A 23,546-nucleotide genomic window follows, 5' to 3' on the forward strand; every position below is an offset into this window, starting at 1 on the left:
AGCAATGAGGAATCACTTAAAAGGTTTTAAGTTAGGAAATAACACAATTAGATTTGCATTGCTTAATTGCTAAGCTTTGTAAAGTCCTTAGCACAGAACATAGTACATGGGTGCTCAATAAATTACAAATAGAGGCTCAGTTATAACAAATTATGTATTGTAATTTATTTAGTACGTAGTGCTCAATTATAAAATAGATGCTCAGCAAATTATAAATAATATCAATATTTAAAATTCCATTCTATAAAAAGAGAAATGGGATAGGAATAACAGAGTTCATTAGGTTTCTCTTTGTCTTCTATAAGCAAATAGAAAGGAATCATTTTTATAATAGTTCACTCTCAATTGTCTTGGCTAATGGCAAAGGGAAAGTAATTGAACATGAACTCCAACTGATCAATTTTCTTTCTTGCTCATATTCTAGACTTGCCTCCCTAAAACTCCAGTTAGACAGTTTTATTGTGTTTGAATCTCCTCAAATATCCTCAACCATGTGTTTACAGTCTCTTTAGCTGTCTACCTGCTGGTTAATCTAACCAATCATTCATTGTTTCATTCAACAAGTACAGCCTTTATTATTTATTCACACACTGTTCTAAACATTGGGGATGCCCAGAGGAAATGACACTGCCTCTGGTAGGGAAAGAGTCATATATACAGATATACATTATGAGATCATTACTATCATGGAGGTATATACTAAGTATATACTAAGTATAAAAGAAATGTAAAACAAAAGAACCTAAAACTTCCTCATGGAATATAGGAAAATTTCACAGAACGGGTGATGCTTGATCTGACTTATAATGTAGAACTTAAAGTGGCTGTCAGAATAGGTACAAAAGAAGGAGAATTCAAATTAGGTAAAACAGAAATGCAAAGACACTGAAAAAAGAAAAAGACATGGCTTCAATTTATAGGTGGGATGATATTCAGAATGTTTATCAATCCTTGTGGTACCAGACACTGGTCCATTAGAATACAAGAAGGTTTGAAGACCCCCTATTTTATCAAATGTTAATCCTCTAGTTGTAGGATTGTGGAGAACCCAGGGGTTCTTCAGCTGGGCACCAAGACAGACTGGCTGGTAGGAGGGGTATTCATGGTAGGGCAGCTACTTACCAATCAGTACTGAAGGATTTCCATATTTTACCCACCATTGTGGGCTTATTTATATATACAGGCTGAATAGACTTCTAGAAAAAAAGTGCTGGAGTAAAGCAGTATCACAAAAAAAAAAAAAATCCAAAAACAAAAAGCAAAAAACCCTAAAATAATAAACAGTTTTAAATGAATTTCAGTAGTAGCAATTGAGCAAGGAAAACTGAACTTTTGAAAAACAGTATAAACTTGAAAAAGGAACAACTGAAGAGGAAGACTGAAGTTTCTAAGTACTATAATATGAGACAGTCTAATTTAGTGATTACAAAAATGGGCTCTGAAGATTTACTACCTGAATTAAAATTTTTTCTCTACTTCTTACTTACTGCCTGTTCTAAACTTCTCTAACCAAATGGTTCCAGAAATATCAAATGCACATGAAAAAAATAGCCCTTATCTGGTAAGGTTTTTACAAAGATTAAATTCTGGTAAAACACTTCAAGGAATACTGGGTATATAGTAACACTTTGATAAGTGTTAGCTAATAGTAATCATAGTAGTAATAGTAGTACTAGTACTAGTAGTACTTGTCAGAGTAGTAATGGTACAGGCATAGATCAGCTTGAGCAGTTTCTATCTGTACATCCTATACTACCATTAAGAAAGAAAATGAATTAACCATAACCTGATAATTCTTATTATTATCCTACATTTCTCAGAGAAGTCTACTGAGGTGTTAATTAGGCAAACCTGGGAAAACTTAAGAAATAACTTTCTGGAATAGGAAGTGTGATAAATAGAATTCTAAGATGATCTCCACCCCTTTGCATTCACACCCTGACTCTCCCCTTGACTGTGGACAGAACCCATGACTTACTTCTAACCAATAGAATATGGCAAAGGTGAATGAATTTTCCAGATGTAATTAAGGTCTCATAAAAATTGATTATGAATAGATAAAAGAGAGATTATCTTGGATGGGCCTGACTTAAACTGGAAAAAGCCCTTTAAAAAGGAACTGGGACTTCCCTGAGGAGAGAGGTTCTCTTTAATGGTTTGATGAAGTAAGCAGCCATGTTGAAGAAGCCCACATGGAAAGTTACTACAAGTGGCCTATAGAATCTTTGGACAGCCTCTAGAACCTGAGGGTGGGCATTAGCCAACAGTGAGCAAAAAAGCCAAGACTCTCAATCATATAGCCATAAGGAAATGAATTCTACCAACAAACAAAATGAATTTGGAAGTAGATTCTTTACCAGTCAAGCTCTCAGATGAAAATTCAGCCCAAATAACACCTTGATTATAGCCTTATGAGACTCTGAGCAGAGGATCCATCTAAGTCAGACTCAAACTCCTGACCCACACAAACTGAGATAATAAATGCCATTATTTTAAGTTACTGAATTTGTGGTAATTTGTTACTTGGCAATAGAAAACGAATACAGGAAGTCATCAAAGAAGGGAAGGGATACCTTAAAATCTTCAAAGGTAGATAGGTGACCTAAATGGATAAAATGGGTCCTAAGTAAAAGATATTGCCTGGCATTCGTAAAAAGGCTAGAACTAGTACTGTAATTATAGCTGGGCAAGAGGGACCTGTGTTTGGGTCCTCATATTTTAGAAGGCCCCTACATATAATAAACATACACACACACATTTAAAAGAACACATGAATGCCTTTGTCACTCAGAATATGACAATCAGCAGTACCACATGGGGAACTGTGATCTTAAATATCTGCTCTCCTAATACTTTTCAAGGCCTCAGGGGAATGATTCCCCATATTTCTTGCTCTGTGTCCTCAAAAACAAAAGGAAACTATCAGAATGTTGTGAAGGTTAGGGAGTAGAGATACACACACAGCTTTAGAGTATGCAAATATTTGAGCAGCAAGATAGGTAAGAAAAAAACTTTAACTTCTCAGATGCTTCTCTGCTATTAGTGCAGACTTAATAGATTTTTGCACAGCGAATTCACTTGCCAATAGTGTCAAACCTCCATTTTCTTGCTTTTTTGAATGTTCCAGTTTGTGGTTCTGTAGATACTCAGAATTTATTGCAGTATTCCTAACATTTGGGAAAAAAATTTAATATTAAATAATCCATGTTATTCTTATATTTGTATACCATACATGTAGATGTTGATGGAACATATATGAAACATGATATTCAGTTTTTAAATTAGCAACTAAATTACACTAAGTTCTAGAATTATAAGTAATTCTATTTTCATAAAAATACTTCATTCCTGAGCAATGGGTCAAAAAAGAAATCAAAGAGAAATCAAAAAATACATTGAGACAAATGAAAAAGGAAACAAAACATACCAAAACTTATGGAATGCAACAAAAGGATTTTCTAAGAGGGAAATTCATAGTTATAAATGCCTACATCAAGAAACAAGAAACTAACACAACATTGTAAAGCAATTATACTTCAATAAAGATGTTAAAAATAAATTAATTAATTAAAAGAAACAAGAAAAATTTCATACAACCTAACTTTATACCACGAGGAACTAGAAAAACAAGAACAAATGAAGCCCGAAGTTTGTAGAAGGGAGGGAATAACAGAGATCAGAGCAAAAATAATTAAAATAGAGGCTAAAAAAGAAATATTTAAAAGATCACTGAAACTAAGAGGTAGTTTTTTGAAAAGATAAAAAAATTGACAAACCTTTAGCTAGACTCACCAAGAGAAAAGTCTCAAACAAGTAAAATCAGAAATGAAAGAGGAGAAATTACAACCTACCAAGACTGAAGCATGAAGAAATAGAAAATCTGAACACACCAATTAACTAGTAAGGAGGTTGAATTAGTAATCAAAAATTTTCCAACAACAAAAGTCCAGGACCAGACAGTTTCACTGGTGAATTCTACCAAACATATAAAGGCAAGCTAATTCCAATTCTCTTCAAAATCTTCCAAAAAAATAGAAGAGGAAGGAACACTTTTAAATTCATTTTAGGAGGACAGCATTACCCTGATACCAAAACCAGAAAAGGATGCCACCAGCAAAGAAAATAACAGACTAACATCCCTGATGAACATAGATGCAAAATCTTCAAAAAAATATTAACAAACTGAATTTGATTAGCAAACAACACATTAAAATCATAGACCATGATAAAGTGGAACTTATTTCAGGTATGCAAAGATGGTTCAACATCTGCAAATCAATCAATGTGATACACCACATTAAAAAAATTAAGGATAAAAATCATATGGTCGGCTCAACAGATGCAGAAAAAATGTTTGACAAAATTCAACATCTATTTATGATAAAAACTCTCAGCAAAGTGGGTGTAGAGGGAACATACCTCAACATAATAAAGGCCATATACGACAAGCCCACAATTACTATCACCCTCAAGGGTAAAAAGCTAAAAGCTTTTCCTCTAAGATCAAGAACAATACAAGAATGCCCACTCTGGCCTTTTTTATTAACACTGTATTGGAAGCCCTAACCAGAGCAATTAGACAAGAAAAAGAAATAAAAGTCGTACAGATCAGAAAGAAAACAGTAAAACTGTCATTATGACAGTTTTATGTAGATGACATGATATGATATACAGAAAACCCTAAAGAGTCACAAAAAATCACACACATACACACACACTCACACACCTGAATAGCCAAAGCAACCTTGAGAAAGAACAAATCTGGAAGCATCATCGTCCCTGATTTCAAACTATATTACAAAGCTATAGTAATCAAAATAGTATGGTACTGGCATAAAAACAGACATATAGGTCAGTGAAACAGAATAGAGATCCCAGAAATAAATCCATAAATATAGAGTAAATTAATTTACAACAAAGGAGCCAGGAATATACAATGGGGAAAGGAAAGTCTCTTCAATACATGGTGTTGGGAAATCTGGTTAGCCACATGCAAAGGAATGAAGCTGGATCACTGTCTTACACCATATATAAAAATTAACTCAAAATAGATTAAAAACTTAAGTGTAAGAACTGAAATCATAAAACTCCTAGAAAAAAACATAGGTTTGAAACTCATTGACATTAGTCTTAATGATGATTTTTTTGGACTTGACACCAAAAACAAAGGCAACAAAAGCAAAAATAAATAAGTGGGAGTATATCAAACTAAAAAGCTTCTGCACAGCAAAGGAAACCATCAACCAAATGAAAAGGCAACCTACAGAATGGGAGAAAATATTTGCAATTTCATAATTGATAATGAGCTAATATTCAAAATATATAAAGAACTCATACACTCGATAGCCAAAAAAAAAAAAATCCAATTGAAAAATGGGCACAATATCTAAATAGACATTTTTCCATGAAGACATACAAATGGCCAACGGTACATGAAAAGGTGATCAAATCACTAATCATCAGGGAAATGCAAATCAAGACCACAATGAGATATCACCTCACTCTTATTAGAATGACTATCACCAAAAGGACAAGAGATAACAAGTGTTGACGAGGTTGTGGAGAAAAAGGGAACCCTTGTGCACTGTTGCTGGGAATGTAAATTGGTGCAGCCACCATGAAAAACAGTATGGAGGTTTCTCAAAAAATTAAAAATAGAACTACCATATGATCCAGCAATTACACTTTTAGGTATTTATCCAAAGGAAATTCAAATACTAACTCAAGAAGATATATGCACCCCCATGTTCCTTATAGCATTATTTACAATAGCCAAGATATGGAAGCAACCCTAAGTGCCCATCAATGGCTGAATGAATAAAGAAGATGTGGTATATATAGAGAGAACAAAATATTATTCAGCCATAAAAAAAAAAAACAAATGAAATCCTGCCATTTGCAACAACATGGATGGATCCTGAGAGCATTTGGCTAAGTGAAATAAGTCAGAGAAAGACAAATACCATATGATCTCGCTTACATGTGGAATCTAAAAAACAACAAAAAAACAAAGTAGGACTTCCCTGGTGGCGCAGTGGTTGAGAGTCCACCTGCCAATGCAGGGGACACAGATTTGTGCCCCGGTCCGGGAAGATCCCACATGCCGTGGAGCGGCTGGGCCCGTGAACCATGGCTGCTGAGCCTGCACGTCCGGAGCCTGTGCTCCACAACGGGAGAGGCCACAACAGTAAGAGGCCCGCGTACCACAAAAAAAAAAAAAAAAAGTAGTTGCCAAAGGTATGGGGTAAGGAGGTGAGTGAAAGGGGTCAAAAGGTACAAACTTCCAGTTATAAATAAGTCATGTGTATGTAGTGTATGGCTTTGTGACTATGGTTTAAAACACTGTATTATGTATTTGAAAGTTGATAATAGAGAAATCTTAAAAGTTCTCACCATAAGAAGATATTTGTAACTATGTGTGGTGATGGATGTTAACTAGACTTATTGTGGTGTTCATTTTGCAAGATATACAAATATTGAATTATGTTGTATATCTGAAACTAATGAAATATTATATGTCAATTATTTCTCAATGTTTTTAAATTAAAACTTTTTTGCATCAAAGGACAATATCAAGAGAATAGGAAGACAACCCACCTAATGGGACAAAATCTTTGAAAATCTGAATGAAAATCTAGAATTTATAAAGAATTCCTATAACTCACAACAATGACAACAACCATACCCAATTCAAAAATGGGCAAGGGACTTGAATAGACACATCTCCAAAAAAGATATACAAATAGCCAATAAGCACATGAAAAGATGCTCAACACCATTAATCATTAGGAAAATGCAAATTAAAATCACAATGACATACCACATTATAGCAATTAGGAGGGCTATCACCAAAAACAAACAAATAATAATAACAAGGGTTGACAAGAATGTGAAGAAATTGGAACTCTCATGCATTGCTGGTGGGAATGTAAAATGGTATATCCTCTGTGGAAAACAGGTTGACATTTCCTCAAAAAGTTAAACGTAGAATTACCATAGGATCCAGCAATTCCATTCCTGGGATATAAACCCAAAAGAATGGATAGAGGGAATCAAAGAGATGTTTGTACACCCATGTTCATAGTAGCATTTGTCACAATAGATGAATGGTGGGGAAAAAAAAAAGTGTCCATCAACAGGTTAACAGATAAATAAGACATGGTATATACATATAGTGGAATAGTATTCACCCATAAAAAAGGAAGGAAACTCTGATACCTGCTACAATATAGGTAAGCCTTGAAAACTTTATGCTAAGTCAAATAAGCCAGACACAAAAGGACAAATACTGTATAATTCCACCTATATGAAGTACCTAAACTTGGCAAATTCATGGAGATAGAAAGTAGAATAAAGGGTTACCAGGGACTTGGGGAAGTGGGGAATGGAGAGTTACTATTTAATGAGTTCAGAGTTTCTCTTTGGGGATGATGATAAATGTTCTGGAAATTGATAGTGGTGATGGTTGCACAAAATTGTGGATATATTTAGTGCCACTGAATTGTATACTTAAAAATGGTTAAAATTGTAAATTTTATGTTATGTATATTTTCCCATGATAGAAAAAATAAAAGAACAGAGGACAAAACACGATCTTGGATATTATAAATATCATCACCAAACTTTTAAAATTAAAGTATTTTTGGAATAAGTTGTCAAGTTCAAGAAAGAAAAACAGTGGAAAATAGGAGAAAAAGAATTCTTTAAAAAAGGATTGCTCCAGAAGGTCCAGCATCTAACTAATAGTTCAAAAAAGAGAGAAAAGATCTAAGAGAGGGGAGGAAATTTTCAAGATATATGAAGAAAGAATTTCCCAGAACTAAAGGATACAAGAGTCCTAATTCATAGTGTTCATTGCAATTCAGTACAAAACATAGAACATGTACCTAGGCCCTTCACTTTGAAATGTCAAGATCTTGGGAAGAGAGGAAAGATCGTAAAAGCTTATGTCAGGGTGGGTGTAGGGGGACAATAGACCACATATTAAAATAAATAAAAGTGATATTAGTCTTCTTCTATATTGGAAGCCAGACAAAATTTTGAAGTATTATCTTAAAATTTCTGAGTAAACTGCTTCTCAACATTTAATTTTATAACTAAGCTATCAATCAAATATGAAGCTAGGATAGAGACATTTTCAGAAATGCAAAATGTCAAAACTTTACCTCTCATATGCAGTTACACAGGAATCTTAATCAAGGATGCCATCTACCAAAAAGAGGACATTAACCAAAAAGAAGTGAGTAGGTTCCAGGAAAGAGATCCCAATATAGTAGAGAGACAAAGAAAATTCAGAGGATGAATTAAAAAGGAAAAGAAGTCATGATCGGAGCAGGACAGGAGACTGCTTGAGAGAGGTCTTGAGAGAGAAATACTGGAAATATTAGATAATCTGATACATTGAACCATGTGAAAAATTATCTTTAGAGGATGTTTAAAGATGGGGTAAGAAAAAAAAAAAAAAGATGGGGTAAGATAATCCTTGATAAAAAACTGCTCACCAACAAATGAAAAGCAGGGCAATTACTATTCATAAGAAAAATTAACTTAGACAAGGATATATAATCATAGGGTACTATTTGGTTCAACAACAAATAATATTTACCTGGTCTTAATAATGTAAATACTGGATGTTCAATTCATAATGCTTTAGCTATATTGAGAGAATAAAGGGAAGGGTAGTTTGGAGGAATGGGGTATAAGTGAGGTTAATTCTGATCTACCATACCAGTAGGTTATAAGTCAATGGGTGAACAAAGAGATAGTGATATATGAATGTCACTTAGAAACATGTGGCCAAAAAACAGAAGAACAGAGCATCAAAATTTTAAGTGGTTGTTTTTGGAGAAAAGGTTAGAGTAGGGAAAGGAGGAATAGTAGAGTGCTTTTTTTACTATAAGACTTTTAACACTATTTGATTTTTTAAACTATAGATCTGTATCTGGTAAAAATTAAAATGAATATGTTAATAAATAACTTCAGCAAATAAAAGGATAAATATGGTAATATGATAAAAAGATAGGATAGGATAAAAAGGATAGGATAGGATAAAAAGGATAGGATAGGATAGGATAAAAAGAATAAATAGGATAGAATAAAAAAGAATAAAACTATTAGATGTTCAGCTATCAACAAATATAGAGCTTCTACAATCACTAGTAAAATGACAGCACTGCAGTAAATTATGTATGCAGCAGTTACCCTTTGGTGGGAAGAATTTCTTAAAGCAGAATCTTTCTAGTTCTTTCCTTTTATACATGCTAAGCAGTATTCTTGATTAATTATATTGAGTTGAAGAATATAGAATAATTATCAAAGCATCTTGTCCCTAATTTTCATATGCCAGGTCTCATTCAATCTGTACTGATAAAATCACTTTTAGAAAATTAATTCCTGAAATCAATCTCTCTAATCCCCCTTTGTAGAATTATAGTGTTTTCAGTCACAGTATAAATTTAAAAATGACGGTACTGCTTTTGTATGGAAGGAACACTGTGATAAATGAAAGAAGCTGCTTATGGTCTGTGAAGAAAAAGGTAACTGGGGTTCCAACTGCCCCAGACCCAAGCTGACTGTACTGATAGCTGAGAGGATCAGTGTATCTATACATCTGTAACCCACACATGGCACGTCAATGAACCTTAGCATATCATTGTACCTTGGTACATCAGTTAGGAAGCTCTAGTCTACAAGACCCAAATTAATATTTTTTTCTAAGAAGAAGAAGACCTGTATTAAAAGTTTGTTGGAGAAGAAAGGAAACTAGAGGGGGAAAAAGAAGGTTTTGGGGGATGTTAAAGAGGGTAATACATATATTCAGCAAGGAAGTATTTTTAATTTATTTCTTTTTTAATTTTAATTTTATTTTTGTCTGCGTTGGATCTTTGTTGCTGTGCACGGGCTTTCTCTAGCTGTGGGGAGCAAGGGCTACTCTTTGTTGCGGTGTGCGGGCTTCTCATTGCCATGGCTTCTCTTGTTGTGGAACATGGGCTCTAGGCGCGCAGGCTTCAGTAGTTGTGGCACACAGTCTCAGTAGTTGTGGCGCACGGGCTTAGTTGCTCCATGGCATGTGGGATCTTCCCGGACCAGGGCTCGAACCCGTGTACCCCGCATTGGCAGGCAGATTCTTAACCACTGTGCCATCACGGAAGCCCAAGGAAGTATTTTTAGAAAGGGGAAGCAATGAAGAAAATAATATACTATATGCTGGGCCCTATATAGGGTGCTTTTAAAAATTATAACAAATTATACATAATAGATATTATCCTAATTTAAAATAATAAACATTTAGTTTCCAAGGTAAAGTAACATAAGCATTAATGTGGTAATTTGAATCTGTATGACTGTAAGGTTGAATTAGAGATATTAAGCACAAAGCCAGCCAGTCCATATCCCTTCTAATGAAAGTTCCTAAAGTTCACAATAGTTGTTTTTTTTGTTTTTTGTTTTTTTTTGCAGTACGCGGGCCTCTCACTGTTGTGTCCTCTCCCTTTGCGGAGCACAGGCTCCGGACGCGCAGGCTCAGCGGCCATGGCTCACGGGCCCAGCCGCTCCACGGTGTGTGGGATCTTCCCGGACCGGGGCACAAACCTGTGTCCCCTGCATCGGCAGGCGGACTCTCAACCACTGCACCACCAGGGAAGCCCCACAATAGTTGTTTTTGTCTGTCCACAGACATTTCTCCTCCTTCTGGTTAGAGAAGTACATCATTCTGGGTTCAGTGAAGGGAGAATAATCACTAATAAGTGTTAGAATAGGATAACAATTGGTCACATGCTTTCAAGTGATAAAAGCTGATCACACGGTTGTAAGTGGTATTCATAACTGAATTCTTCTACTACTCATTACATGTTGCTATTCCCCTCAAATGGTTCTGTTTCCCTACCTGTGATGATCCAAACTTTTGTTTCTGAAGGGTTTGTTCCATTAATGGTCCTGATTTTACTGGTTTGTTGTAGTGTTCCCATTAATTTTATCACAGGATATGGGTGTACTAAGAGACACCCCCAGAGTAACTCCTGTGTTCCAGACATACTTCTCTTTATGTCCATTATGTAGCAACAACCTAATTTCCCCTTAATAGTATTAATTACCCCCAACCAGTACAGTATCATTCACTGGCACAAGTTGCCTAAAAACCAGGTAATTTCTCGTTTAATAAAATCAATGTATTCGCTGGTGGAACAGTCTTCACTTGGGAACAAATACCTCCAGATCAGCAGAGCCTAAAGTTGTGGGATAGGAAGCAAAGAATTCACTAGTGGAACATTAAGTGTAATTGCAAAAGGCGGCACTCGCATATCCAGCCTTTGATTTTGAGACTCATGAATCCTACTTTTGTCACTGAATCAGAGTATATGTCACAAACTGGACAACATTATCTCAGCCCCACAAAGTGTTGCCACCCAGTTGACATCATAACTAAGCCTTCAAAAGGCCATTCTTGGCTTCCAGATTTAGCTCAGAAAGCTGAAAAGAGTGTCACCCTTACAGCAAAATAAATTATCTGTGCAAATTAATGACTTTTCTTGAACCCGTTTGAGAACTGCAGCTATAGGGCAAACAACTAACCGGAAATCTGGAGAGAGACAGAGAAAAACAAGGTCTGAGCACTTTTTTACCTTGGCAGATGCTTCCAGATATCATTTAAGCCAGTAAGAAGATGCAGCTAGCAATTTTTTACCAAATGGCTAAAGTCCAGGTATGGGCTAAAATGAGTGTGAGGCTCCTGAGGGACATAGACATGCAGGGGATTGCACACTCTTTCAGGCTTTTCCTCCAGGAATCCAACCACTCCCATGAGGAAGAGTGGGGGAATCCTGAGAAAGATTGCTTCACAGCGCCGGCTGGGAGAGGGGAACACAGCCACTGCTGAAACCTGTCTCTCCTATCTCCTCTGTGGAACAAAAACCTTAATTTGCAGTGAAAAAAGCAACAAAAACTAACTGTAGGACAAAAAGAATGCTCTACCCCTATAGGAGGAGCAGGAAGACATGCTAGGCCTAGTATATATTTGCAAGAGACACAGAACACTTATGAAATCCACACCCCAAGACCCAAGTTTACAGTGCCTGCTTAAAGCTATGACTTAATCTCCACATTATATCCCCCACCCTTCCCCACCACCTCATGCTAAAATGATTTGACTTTTAAAATAACAGTACAATATGGCTGGGAGAGCTAAAAAAAAAAACACAGTAATGGAGGTGAAGAATGCTGTAAATGAGCTTATCAGTAGACTCAACATAGGTAAGCACAGAACCAATAAACTTGAAGATAAGCCAACAGAAATTACCCAAAGTAAAATGCAAAAAGAAAAACAAGAATGAATGAACAAACAGAACAGAATAACCAAGAGATGTGGGATAGTATCAAATGGTGTGATATATGCATAATTATAATCCCAGAAGGAGAAGAAAGAACAAGGCAGAATATTTGACTAAATAATGGGCAAAATTTTTCCAAAATTAATGACAGACAATAAGTCGTATATCCAAAAACCTCAGAGAACCAAGTAGGATAAATACCAAAACCCCACAACTTAGACATATCATATTGAAAGAGCTGCAAACCAGACAAACAAAAATCTTGAAGTCATCCAGAGAAAAAGATACATTACTTACAGAGGGGCAAGGCTTAGAATTATAACATATGTCTCATCAAAAACTATGGAAGCGGGCTTCCCTGGTGGCACAGTGGTTGGGAGTCCACCTGCCGATGCAGGGGACGCAGGTTCGTGGCCCGGTCCGGGAGGATCCTGCGTGCCGGGGAGCGGCTGGGCCCAGGATCCATGGCCACTGAGCCTGCACATCCGGAGCCTGTGCTCCGCAGCAGGAGAGGCCACAACAGTGAGAGGCCCACGTACCGCAAAAAACAAAAAAAACAAACAAAAAAAACTATGCAAGCAAGAAGACAATAAAGTGACATCTTTCAAGTGCTGAAAGAAAAAAAAAATCAACCCATAATTCTATACCTGGCAAAAGTATCCTTAGGGCTTCCCTGGTGTCGCAGTGGTTGAGAGTCCGCCTGCTGATGCAGGGGACATGGGTTCGTGCCCCGGTCTGGGAAGATCCCATATGCCGTGGAGCGGCTAGGCCCGTGAGCCGTGGCCGCTGAGCCTGCCCGTCTGGAGCCTGTGCTCCGCAACGGGAGAGGCCACAACAGTGAGAGGCCCGCATACCGCAAAAAACAAACAAACAAAAAAAAGTATCCTTAAAAATGAAGAGGAAATAAAAATGTTCTCAGACAAATCAGAACTGAGGGAATTCACTGTCAATAGAACTACTCTAAAAGAAATGTTGAAGAAGTTCTCAGGGACAAAGAATATTAGGTGAGAAACATGGATCAACATAAAGCAATAAAGAGTATCAGAAATCAATAAATGAAGGTAAAAGAAAATATTTTCAATTACTCTAAAAGACAACTTAGTCTTTAAAGCAAAAGGCCATTCTACCATTCTATTAGGACAGTTGTTTTAGGTGATGGGGACATGGTAAGACTAGTGAATTCTATGAGATGAGCATATCACCATACGTCATTTGCTGTAAAATGAGTTCCTTGGTTGGAAATGCTATTCTTTGGAATATTATGATGAAGGCATTCTGTAAATCCACAGGTTGTAGTGATTTTGGCAGAAGTAGTGTAGGTAGGGAAGGTAAATATGCTTCCAAATTATATTAGTCTGAAATAGTCTGTTTCAGTGAGAACAGTGTGTACCCTTTGAATGATGGAATTAATCTAATGTAATCATCCTCCTACCAAGGTTGGCTTATCCTCCAGGAATGGTTCTAAAGCAGGAGGGTCATTGTTGATCTCTACTGTTGTAGCTTGGGCTCACTGCAATGGTTTTGGTCAGTGGAAATTCATGTTGCTAAGTCTATGCATAACCTCCATCCCTGACCACATGACCACTTTGTGCAAAAGCCCATTTAACAAGGACAGGGATGTCTGAGGAAAAATGATGGCTGACATCTGCAGAATGGGTCATCTTTTCTGCCTTATTCTAAATATCCTCTTTTGTTGAGGTTGCCCTTTGGTGGTATTCACATCGGATGCAAATATCTCCATACCCTGTCCTCATTTGGAGAGGTCCATTCACATACCTCTACCCCAGACGCTGTGTCATCAGTCTTCCAATTCTGTATCATCCCTGACCATCCAGCCAGATGTCAGCAAATGCCCATGAATGTAGATCCATACTTCTGGCCAACTATTTGGTCCAGATACAGTAGACAGCTAAATGTACCACTTGAAATCCTGCCCAATGAGGTTTTTCCTTCACCAGTACTCTTCAGGTCCACCCCAGGGTGTGGCTGTGGGACTGCAGCCATCCAATTTCAGGTGGTGCCAGCATAGAATTCAGAACCATCTGTAACCCAGGCCCAAATTTTTCTTAGTTATAGGAATTTTCAGTGCATTCACAGGTGCAAGAGAGAGAAGAGGCAATGTAGCAGGAGATGGAACCAGACTCATAAAACTTACTACTTTCTGTAGGAGTTTCTCAAGACCAATCTAGATTGATGATAGAGTGCTGCTGTGCATACGTAATTTTAGGGTTTTATGTGTCTTACAATACTCAGTTCATGATGGGCAGCTGAGGTCACATGGTAACTTAGTGGCTTGTGGTCAAGCTATCAGTCTGTATTAGGGCCAATAGCAGGACAGAGCTATTTCTCAAAGGACAGTAGTCATCTGCAGAAGATGGCATAGCTCTGTTTCAAAATCCTATAGGAGCCTGCCAAAGGCTTCATACAGTATCCCTATCCATACCAAAGAAAGCACAAGCACAATCATATCTGCTGAGTTATATGGCCCAAATGACAGAGCAGGTTGTGCAGAAGCCTCAATCTGATGCTGAGATTCTTCCAGGATCCACACCAAACCAGCAGGCTTTTGGGTTATCCAGTAAGTGGATCAGAGTATGTTGTCTCTAAAATCCAAAGAGGCCCAATAGGCATCCTTACTGGTAGGAAGAATCAGATGAAACAACTTGTACTTTATCTTGGAAGGGGTACCTTCCAAGTCCACACCCTGGATCACTGGACCTATAAATCAACCAGTTCAGGAAAGGTCATTACTGGTTCTTCAGACAAGGGGAGACTAATTTACAGAGACAGAGTACAAAAGGCTATTTCTGATGCAAAAGATGCTTGACAAAATTTGGGTTCTTAGCCTAAATGGAGTCTCCTCTATGTTCCCACCCCAATTCTCTCACTCCTTCCAATCAATGTTCTAACATTAATATAAGAGACCATTTGATGTTATAATTTTAATTTGCATTGTAACCTAGCCATCCACATGACTAGACTTTGGGCTTGGTCAGAAACCTTGACACTCTGCAGCTAAAAGAAATAAAGGTTTATTTTAGGGCAGTCATAGAAGCCATCTTGTTCCTTACCTGGATCTAAAACTGGGAATTTAAAGTTCTGAACTAATCATTTTCTTTCTTCAAGTTCTATAGTGCATCTGGAAGCAATCAACCAACACTATTGTTTTTCCCCTAAGATAATCTATGGTATCAGCTATTTCTATAGGCAGTTGATTTCTCATGACCATGTGTTATAATTTAAGTAACTATTTTGCCACTTCATGCAATAGGCTACCATTTTATTACTGGCAACAGGGTCATTAATCCCAAATTTAGGTAGATCAGAGAATCAATTCTAAAGTCCCATCATCATGTTTCTGTTCCCCTGGAACAATTTTCAGTACCAATAACAATATCAGCTGAGTTTAGTGAGAGAAGCAGAGATCTTAATAAGTCTTATGGAATAAGAGATTTACTATAGGATTTAAACCTTCTACACCTGTAGTAGGAGCTGGGGAAGTAACAGTCAGAGAAGGCTAGTTGAAGGAACAGAGAAGGAGTCACCAACTAACTAATCAGAAAAGTAAAGCATATATAGCTGCCTAAGTGGGACTGCAAAGGGCAAGCTATTGCCTCTGCGTAGTTAGTTATTGCCTCTGTGTTTAAACCAAGTGTCTGTTGCTCATCAACAGGTTTGGCAGATAGGAAGACAAGTTGGAGGTGAAGTGAAGGAGAGTGAGGACCATCTGGAACTTGTCAAGGTCAATATATGACCTCTTTGTCTGTTCATCACCACATTTGACTAAGATAACCTTCAGAGAGCAATGGCCAGTGCTTCACTTCAGCTTGGTATGGGCTTAAGAGGGTATATATGCCGTGGTGGGTATTTGGTGGGTAGGTGAAAAATGGAGACACAATATGCTATATTTCAAAGAACAAAAATCAAATTAACATCAGACTTCTCCTCTGTTATATTAAATACCAAATACTTAATTGAGCAATATTGTAAGAGTTTTGGGAGGGAAAGGATGGGCCATTAGAAATTATGTTTAAATTGTCTTTCATGTAGAAAAGTAACAAATTTTATTCTTTGATATGCAAAGGTTCAGAAAATATATGACCTATCTACCCTTTTAGAAGAGCTACTGACAGTTATAGACCTATTTATCTAAGAGAGTCACCAAAATTAATACCTCCATAATTAGAAGGTTTGGGTATTAGTTAAAAAGATTTGTTTAAAAGAACTATTTATAGGCACAGCACACAACTCCCAACAAAAATTCTGAGAATAATAATTTAAGAAGCCATAATGAATTGACTTTACCATCCTAATGATCTTGCAAGAATGCAAAAGTGTGGATGCCTCCTTCTCAAAGAAAATTGGACAAAATTTAAAAACAAGCAGTCTCATTATAAATATTATTTTCCTTTAGGATTTGACAAAAAAAAATATTTTTTAGGTAACCTCACCTCAATCAAAGTATATACTTACTTTTAGAATTTCAATTAAATAATGAAATAATTATAAACTATCTAGCCCTAGGATAATTTCTGTAAGAAAATACATCAAAATAATGATGTAGCTTTATTGAAGTGATGGCATTTTGATTGAGTTTTGTCTTTCTATTTGGAATTATTTTCCAAATTATCTTTCATAAGCAATAATAAATTTGTTAATTGCAGGAGTTATGCTTCCAGGTAAGATGTAGTCAGTCTCACAATGCCTAGTCTAAAAGTCCTGCCAGAGGAATGGGTATGTTATACACACAGGAGAGAACTCCAGATTTCACCCTCAAGATGTTTGAAACCTGAGGTGAACTCAAACAAAATAAACTTGTAATCTAAACCCAACAGAGCATAATCCTGATTGGATCAAAGTAATGTTTCTCAGTCTAGCTTCCTGACAGTAGAAAAGACACGCACTCTCTGGGACAAAATAATATTTCAGTTCCCATAAATTTTTAGATATATAATGTTCAGCATACAATAAAAAAAAGAAATGAGACATGCAAATATGAAGGAAAGTGTGACTTGTCAACAGGGAAAACACAGCCATTAAAAGTAGAACCATAGATTACCCAGATGTTGGAACTGGCAAACAAGAACTTTTAAATTACTATTAGGAATGTGTTAAGGAAAACAGGGGAAAAGACATATAAAACAGTTAAAATAGGGCTTCCCTGGTGGCACAGTTGTTGAGAGTCTGCCTGCCGATGTAGGGGACATGGGTTTGTGCCCCAGTCCGGGAAGATCCCACATGCCGCGGAGTGGCTGGGCCCGTGAGCCATGGCCACTGAGCCTGCGCATCCGGAGCCTGTGCTCCGCAACGGGAGAGGCCACAACAGTGAGGGGCCCATGTACCGCAAGAAAAAAAAAAACAGTTAAAATATAGAGAACTTAATAAAAATAAATTTCTAAAAAACAAGCAAGTATATATTCTAGAACTGAAAGATACAATAATTGAAATTAAGAATTCATTGTATAGGCTTAGCAGCATACTGGATGTAGGATAAAGGATCAGTGAACTTGAAGAAAATCAATATATATTATCCAAGCTAAAACACAGGGAAAAGAAGAAGAAAAAAGAGATGAGAGGGCTTCCCTGGTGGCGCAGTGGTTGGGAGTCTGCCTGCCGATGCAGGGGACACGGGTTCGTGCCCCGGTCCAGGAAGATCCCACATGCCGCGGAGCGGCTGGGCCCGTGAGCCATGGCTGCTGGGCCTGTGTGTCCGGAGCCTGTACTCCGCAGCAGGAGAGGCCACAACAGTGAGAGGCCCACGTACCGCAAAAAAAAAAAAAAAGATGAGAGAGTGGGAAGAAGTAAAGGAGAAGAGAACAATTGGAAGAATTTTGGAAAATTTTCTGCTGTTATCTCTTCAAATATTTCTTCAGACACTTACTTCTCCTCTCCTTCTGAAACATCATTTAGATTCATATTAGACTTTTTCATTATGCTAACATTTCTCTTATGCTCTTTTCTGTATTTTTCATTCTTTTTTTCTTTCTGTGCTTCAGAAAATTTTTCTGTTTTCAGTTCACTAATGATCTCTTTTGTGCTAATCTACTGTGGGACCCTTCCATTAAGTTGTTAAGTTCAGTTACCACTGAGGTGAGATTCTACAGTTTAGAATTAGAAATTCCATTTGATTCCCTTATATAGATTCCAGTCTTCTGATTAAATTCTCCATTCTTTCATCAGTTTTGTCCATCTCTACTGTGATTTTCTTGAACACATTAAAGTTCTTGTCTGCTGTTTTCAATATCTGGATCAGCTGTGGATCTATTTCTGTCCTCTATTTCGTCTTCACTTATCTATTTTATGTTCTTGTCTCTTGGCATACCTAGTAATTTTTGACTGGATGCTAGATATCATGTATAGAAGTTGTAAAATCTCCAGATGATATTGTTTCCTTCAGAGAAGATTTACCCTCCCTTTTTCTTTGAAGACAATAGGTGCTCCTTTAATCAAGGGGCCACCATTTGGGTAAGGATTTTTGTCTGCCCTTGTTTTTTCCCCTATGCTTACGGTATACTTCTCCAGGACTTTCAACGAAATGCCTGATATGTTACCCTGAGCCCTTCTCCAGAAAATTCTAAATTCTAATCTTTACCTCCTTAGTACCTTGAGATTGCAAAACTCTCCACTCTAATTTTTGGAAGCACACTACTTTGTTTCTTCGCTTAAGAATTGTAAAACTTAAGAATTTAGCAAACGACAAGGGGAAACTCTCTGCATGTCAACCTCAATTCTCCATTCCTCTCTTCTTACTGGCATCTTAGCTCCTCATGCCTTCAATTGTGTTTCTCTAGCAAAAACTGTGACAAAGCTCTGTTAATTTCTCTGTTCTCCAGTATTGGCTCTCTGGGTAAATCCTGGAATATCAATCTCTTGCTTTGTGTCCAGAAATAGAAACTTCCTCAGTGCAAAAGCACCAATAGACATCATCAATCTATAATAGGATACTCTATCATGTCCCTCAGATGTTTCACTTTAACTGAAGAACAAGCAGAACTGATTTAAGCAGAAGAGGGAGAAGATCAGATTTACATTTTAATATTAATATTTTACAACCTCTAATGAAATAATAAATTCAGGGAATAATCATCAATGGCTACTAAATTCATAGGCTCAGTTGTTCTCCACTTTTTTCTCGGGGATGCCTCACACTTTTAAAAATTATTGGACACCACAAGGAGGTTTTCTTTTTGAAAGTTATATATCTCAATATTAATTACACTAGAAATTAAAACTGAGAAAAATTTAAAACACAAGAATGTCATGTAGCATCTGAAAAACTCCGCTGTACACTTGTGAGAATATAAAGAGGAAAAGCAAATAATGTCTATTATTACTTTGAAATATTTTTGACCTTGCAGACTCCCTGGAAGAATTTCAGAGATCCCCAGAGTTTATGGACTACGATTTGAAAACTATGGCATTAGCTGAAATATTGTTAGGAAACTCGATGATGAATGAACTAGGCTAACAATACCTGAACTCAAAGCCAATCTTGTCCACACAAAAAAGGGCATTATTTGACTCATGATGCAATACAATATGAAGTATATAGCACACATGCTTGCCAAAGAATATTGAACCCTAATCTAATAAAATTTCTAGATTTAACAAGTTTACAGGAAATACAAGGAATAGAAGAACATGTTTGCAATTAGCAAAATCTATAAAATGGGAAATTCTACATAGAAATAAACCAGCTTTTTAAGCAAACAAATGGCAAAAAGAGGAAAAGGGAGGCAGGGATTATCGATTTTTTTTTTTAAACTGGAAGTTTGTACTTTTTGACTCCCTTCACCCATTTAGCCCACCCTCTCCACCCCCCTGTCTCTGGCACCCAGCAATCTGTTCCCTATATCTATAAGTTTCATTTTCTTTATGTTTTTTAGCTTCCACATATAGGAGAGATCATATGGTATTTGTCTTTCTCTGTCTGACTTATTTCACTTAGCATAACGCTCTTGAGGTCCATTCATGTTGTCATAAATAGCTAGATTTCATTCTTTGTTATGGCCGAATAATTTTCTATTGTTTGTACATACCAAATTTTCTTTATCGTTCATCTGTGGATGGACACTTAGGTTGTTTGCATATCTTGGCTATTGTAAATAATTCTACAGTGAACATGGGGTGCATATATCTTTTCAAGTGTTTTTGTTTTCTTCAGATAAATACCCAGAAGTGGAATTGCTGGATCATATGGTAGTTCTATTTTTAATTTTTTGAGGAATCTCCATATTGTTTTCCATATTGGCTGTACCAACCCACATTCCCAGCAACAGTGCACTGCTGTTCTAGCAGGTATGAGGCTATAACTCGTTGTAGTTTTGATTTGCATTTCTCTGATAATTAGTGATGTTGAACTCTGCCTATCTTTGAAGACTTCCATTTTGCCAGACTCATGTGAATATACCTTCCCACTATATGAAAATAGTCTTGTTAATGTCAATTAGTGTTGAAATATAACATCATTACCATATATAAACAAGAAATGCCCCAGTAGGACCAGGATACAGTCTCATGGGACCTGCAATCTACAGATGGTCAGATAATAAGGGATATAATGATATCCCTTATTATCATTATATAATCACATATGGTAGGAAGAGAAATTTTAACAAAATTACATCTGTTAAGCTAGACTGAATCTGGTGTACAGGTATCCAGTGGGCTCCTGATAACATTTCATATAGAGAGATGCAAAAGACCGTGAGAACTTTGTCAAATTCCTTAAAATTTGTGACTTGACCATGTTTGTAGTTTTAGTCACCTTATCTGTTTCTTTACTGCCTTAAAGCCCTTAGTACATTCCATTTACTGAGGGTTTCCAGTGTGCCTAGTACTGTGCCAGGTATTTTAAATATTTTGTGTCATGCAGTCTTTACAACCATGATAGGTAGATATAACCTTCATAGTGGAGGAAATTAGGAATCAGAGAGATTAAGTGACAACCACAAAGCTAGTAAGTGGGAGGGACAAGATTTACATACTTGACTCAATATACCATAATCTTTTCAATACAACTGAGATCTCCAATTATGAAGTACATAGGAACTAGTAGAAAGCTGATTAAAAAAAGAGAGAGAAAAAATCTCAGGCCCGCCCCCAGACTATTAAATCCACATCTCTCTGCTAACTGCCAATCTTCGCCACATTTCAAACTCCTTAGTCAAAATTACAGAGGAAGCTAGGGTGTTTGTCTTAGATGTTTACAATCACATGTTTAACAGGTAATCTCATAGGTTATAAACTAGCTTCCCTCCAATCATGTACCTACCCTGATCTAATCATTAATCCTGAAATGCAATTCAAGGTGGCTTCGCTGAGTAGGGCTTGAGTTAAAAGAGGTTAGTGGGGTGGTAGCTAGTATGACTTTATGTCCTGTATATTTCACTTTTTGGGTGTAATGCATGAAACGTCTCCTTATGATCTATCATGTGAAAAACTATAAATGTATTCAAATTGTTGTTAATACACAGTTTAACTACTCTATCAAAAAGTGATATTGGGGCTTCCCTGGTGGCGCAGTGGTTGAGAGTCCGCCTGCCGATGCAGGAGACACGGGTTCGTGCCCTGGTCCGGGAAGATCCCACATGCTGCGGAGAGGCTGGGCCTGTGAGCCACGGCCGCTGAGCCTGCGCGTCCGGAGCCTGTGCTCCGCAACGGGAGAGGACACAACAGTGAGAGGCCTGCGTACCGCAAAAAAAAAAAAAAAGTGATATTGGACTTCCCTGGTGGCACAGTGGTTAAGAATCCGCCTGCCAATGCAGGGGACATGGGTTAGAGCCCTGGTCTGGGAAGATCCCACATGCCGTGGAGCAACTAAGCCCATGTGCCACAACTACTGAGCCTGCGCTCTAGAGCCTGTGAGCCACAACTACTGAGCCAGCGTGCCACAACTACTGAAGCCCGCACAACTAGAGCCAGCGCTCCGCAACAAGAGAAGCCACAGCAAAGAGAAGCCCGCGCACCACAATGAAGAGTAGCCCCCACTGGCCACTAGAGAAACTAGAGAAAACCCACGTGAAGCAGCAAAGACCCAACACAGCCAAAAATAAATTAATTAATTAATTTTTTTTAAAAAGTGATATTAAGACGTGTAGTAGGAGAAAAAATGTCCCCTCCCCTAAAAGGTGTATTTACTTCCTAACCCTCAGAACCTGTTAATACTAACTTATGTGACCAAAGAATGAATATTACCATGTATGGCAAAAGATGTGATTAAATTAAGGATCTTCAAAGGAAGAGTCTATCCTGTATTATCTGGGTGGGCCTGAAATACAATCAAATGTATCCTTATAAGAGAGAGGTAGAGGGATATTAGAAAGACACACAGAGGAGAAGGCAATGTGAAAACAGAGGCAGAGTTCAGAGTGATATGGCCAAGAGCCAAGGAATGCCAAGGAATGGCAGGCAACCACGAGTAGCGAAACGAGGCAAGGAAGCACATCTCCCCCAGAGCCTTTGGAGGGAGTGTGACCCTGCTAACACTTGATTTTGCACTTCCGACCCCAGAACTATGAGAGGATAAAGGTGTGTTTGTTTTAAGCCACCAAATTTGTGGTGATTTTTTTATGGCAGCCACAGTAAACTAATACAAGGGGTAATTTTCAAAGTTGGTTTTTCCCCTTCAGTTCAAAATCTCCAGGCATTTTATGTTAGCCCTCTGATTCCTTTGGGGACCTCTCCAAGTTTTACTCCTTGCTCTTCTTTAGTCTTTGGACTAAATTCTAAATGTAAATACCACAAACATTCCCTGTTGATCAGTGGTTTACAAATACTGGTGGCATAGGAATACCCAATCTTCACTCATCACTAATAAAGATTCTTGGACTCTACCGTAGTCTTTAGAATCTAAGAACCTAAGCATCTAAGAAACTAAATTTTTTGACAAGTAGCACAGATCATTTTGATAGGCCTCGGACCACATTTTATTTTTATTTTTATTTTTGCCACACCTCGCGGCACGCGGAACTTCCCTGACCAGGGATCAGATCCATGCCCCCTGCAATGGAAGTGTAGAGTCTTAACCACTGGACCACCAGGGAAGCCCAGACCACATGTAAAAAACCAATTATTTGAAATAGTGGAGGAAACATGAAACATTACTACATAAAGTCAGGCTCAGCTGTGAGTGATGGAAAATCAATAATACTGACTTTTAAAAGATAGAAGTTTATTTCTCTCACACATAAAAAATAGTCAGAGGTAGGCAATCCAGGG

Source organism: Stenella coeruleoalba (assembly GCF_951394435.1).
Source record: "Stenella coeruleoalba genome assembly, chromosome: 11".
NCBI lineage: Eukaryota > Metazoa > Chordata > Mammalia > Artiodactyla > Delphinidae > Stenella > Stenella coeruleoalba.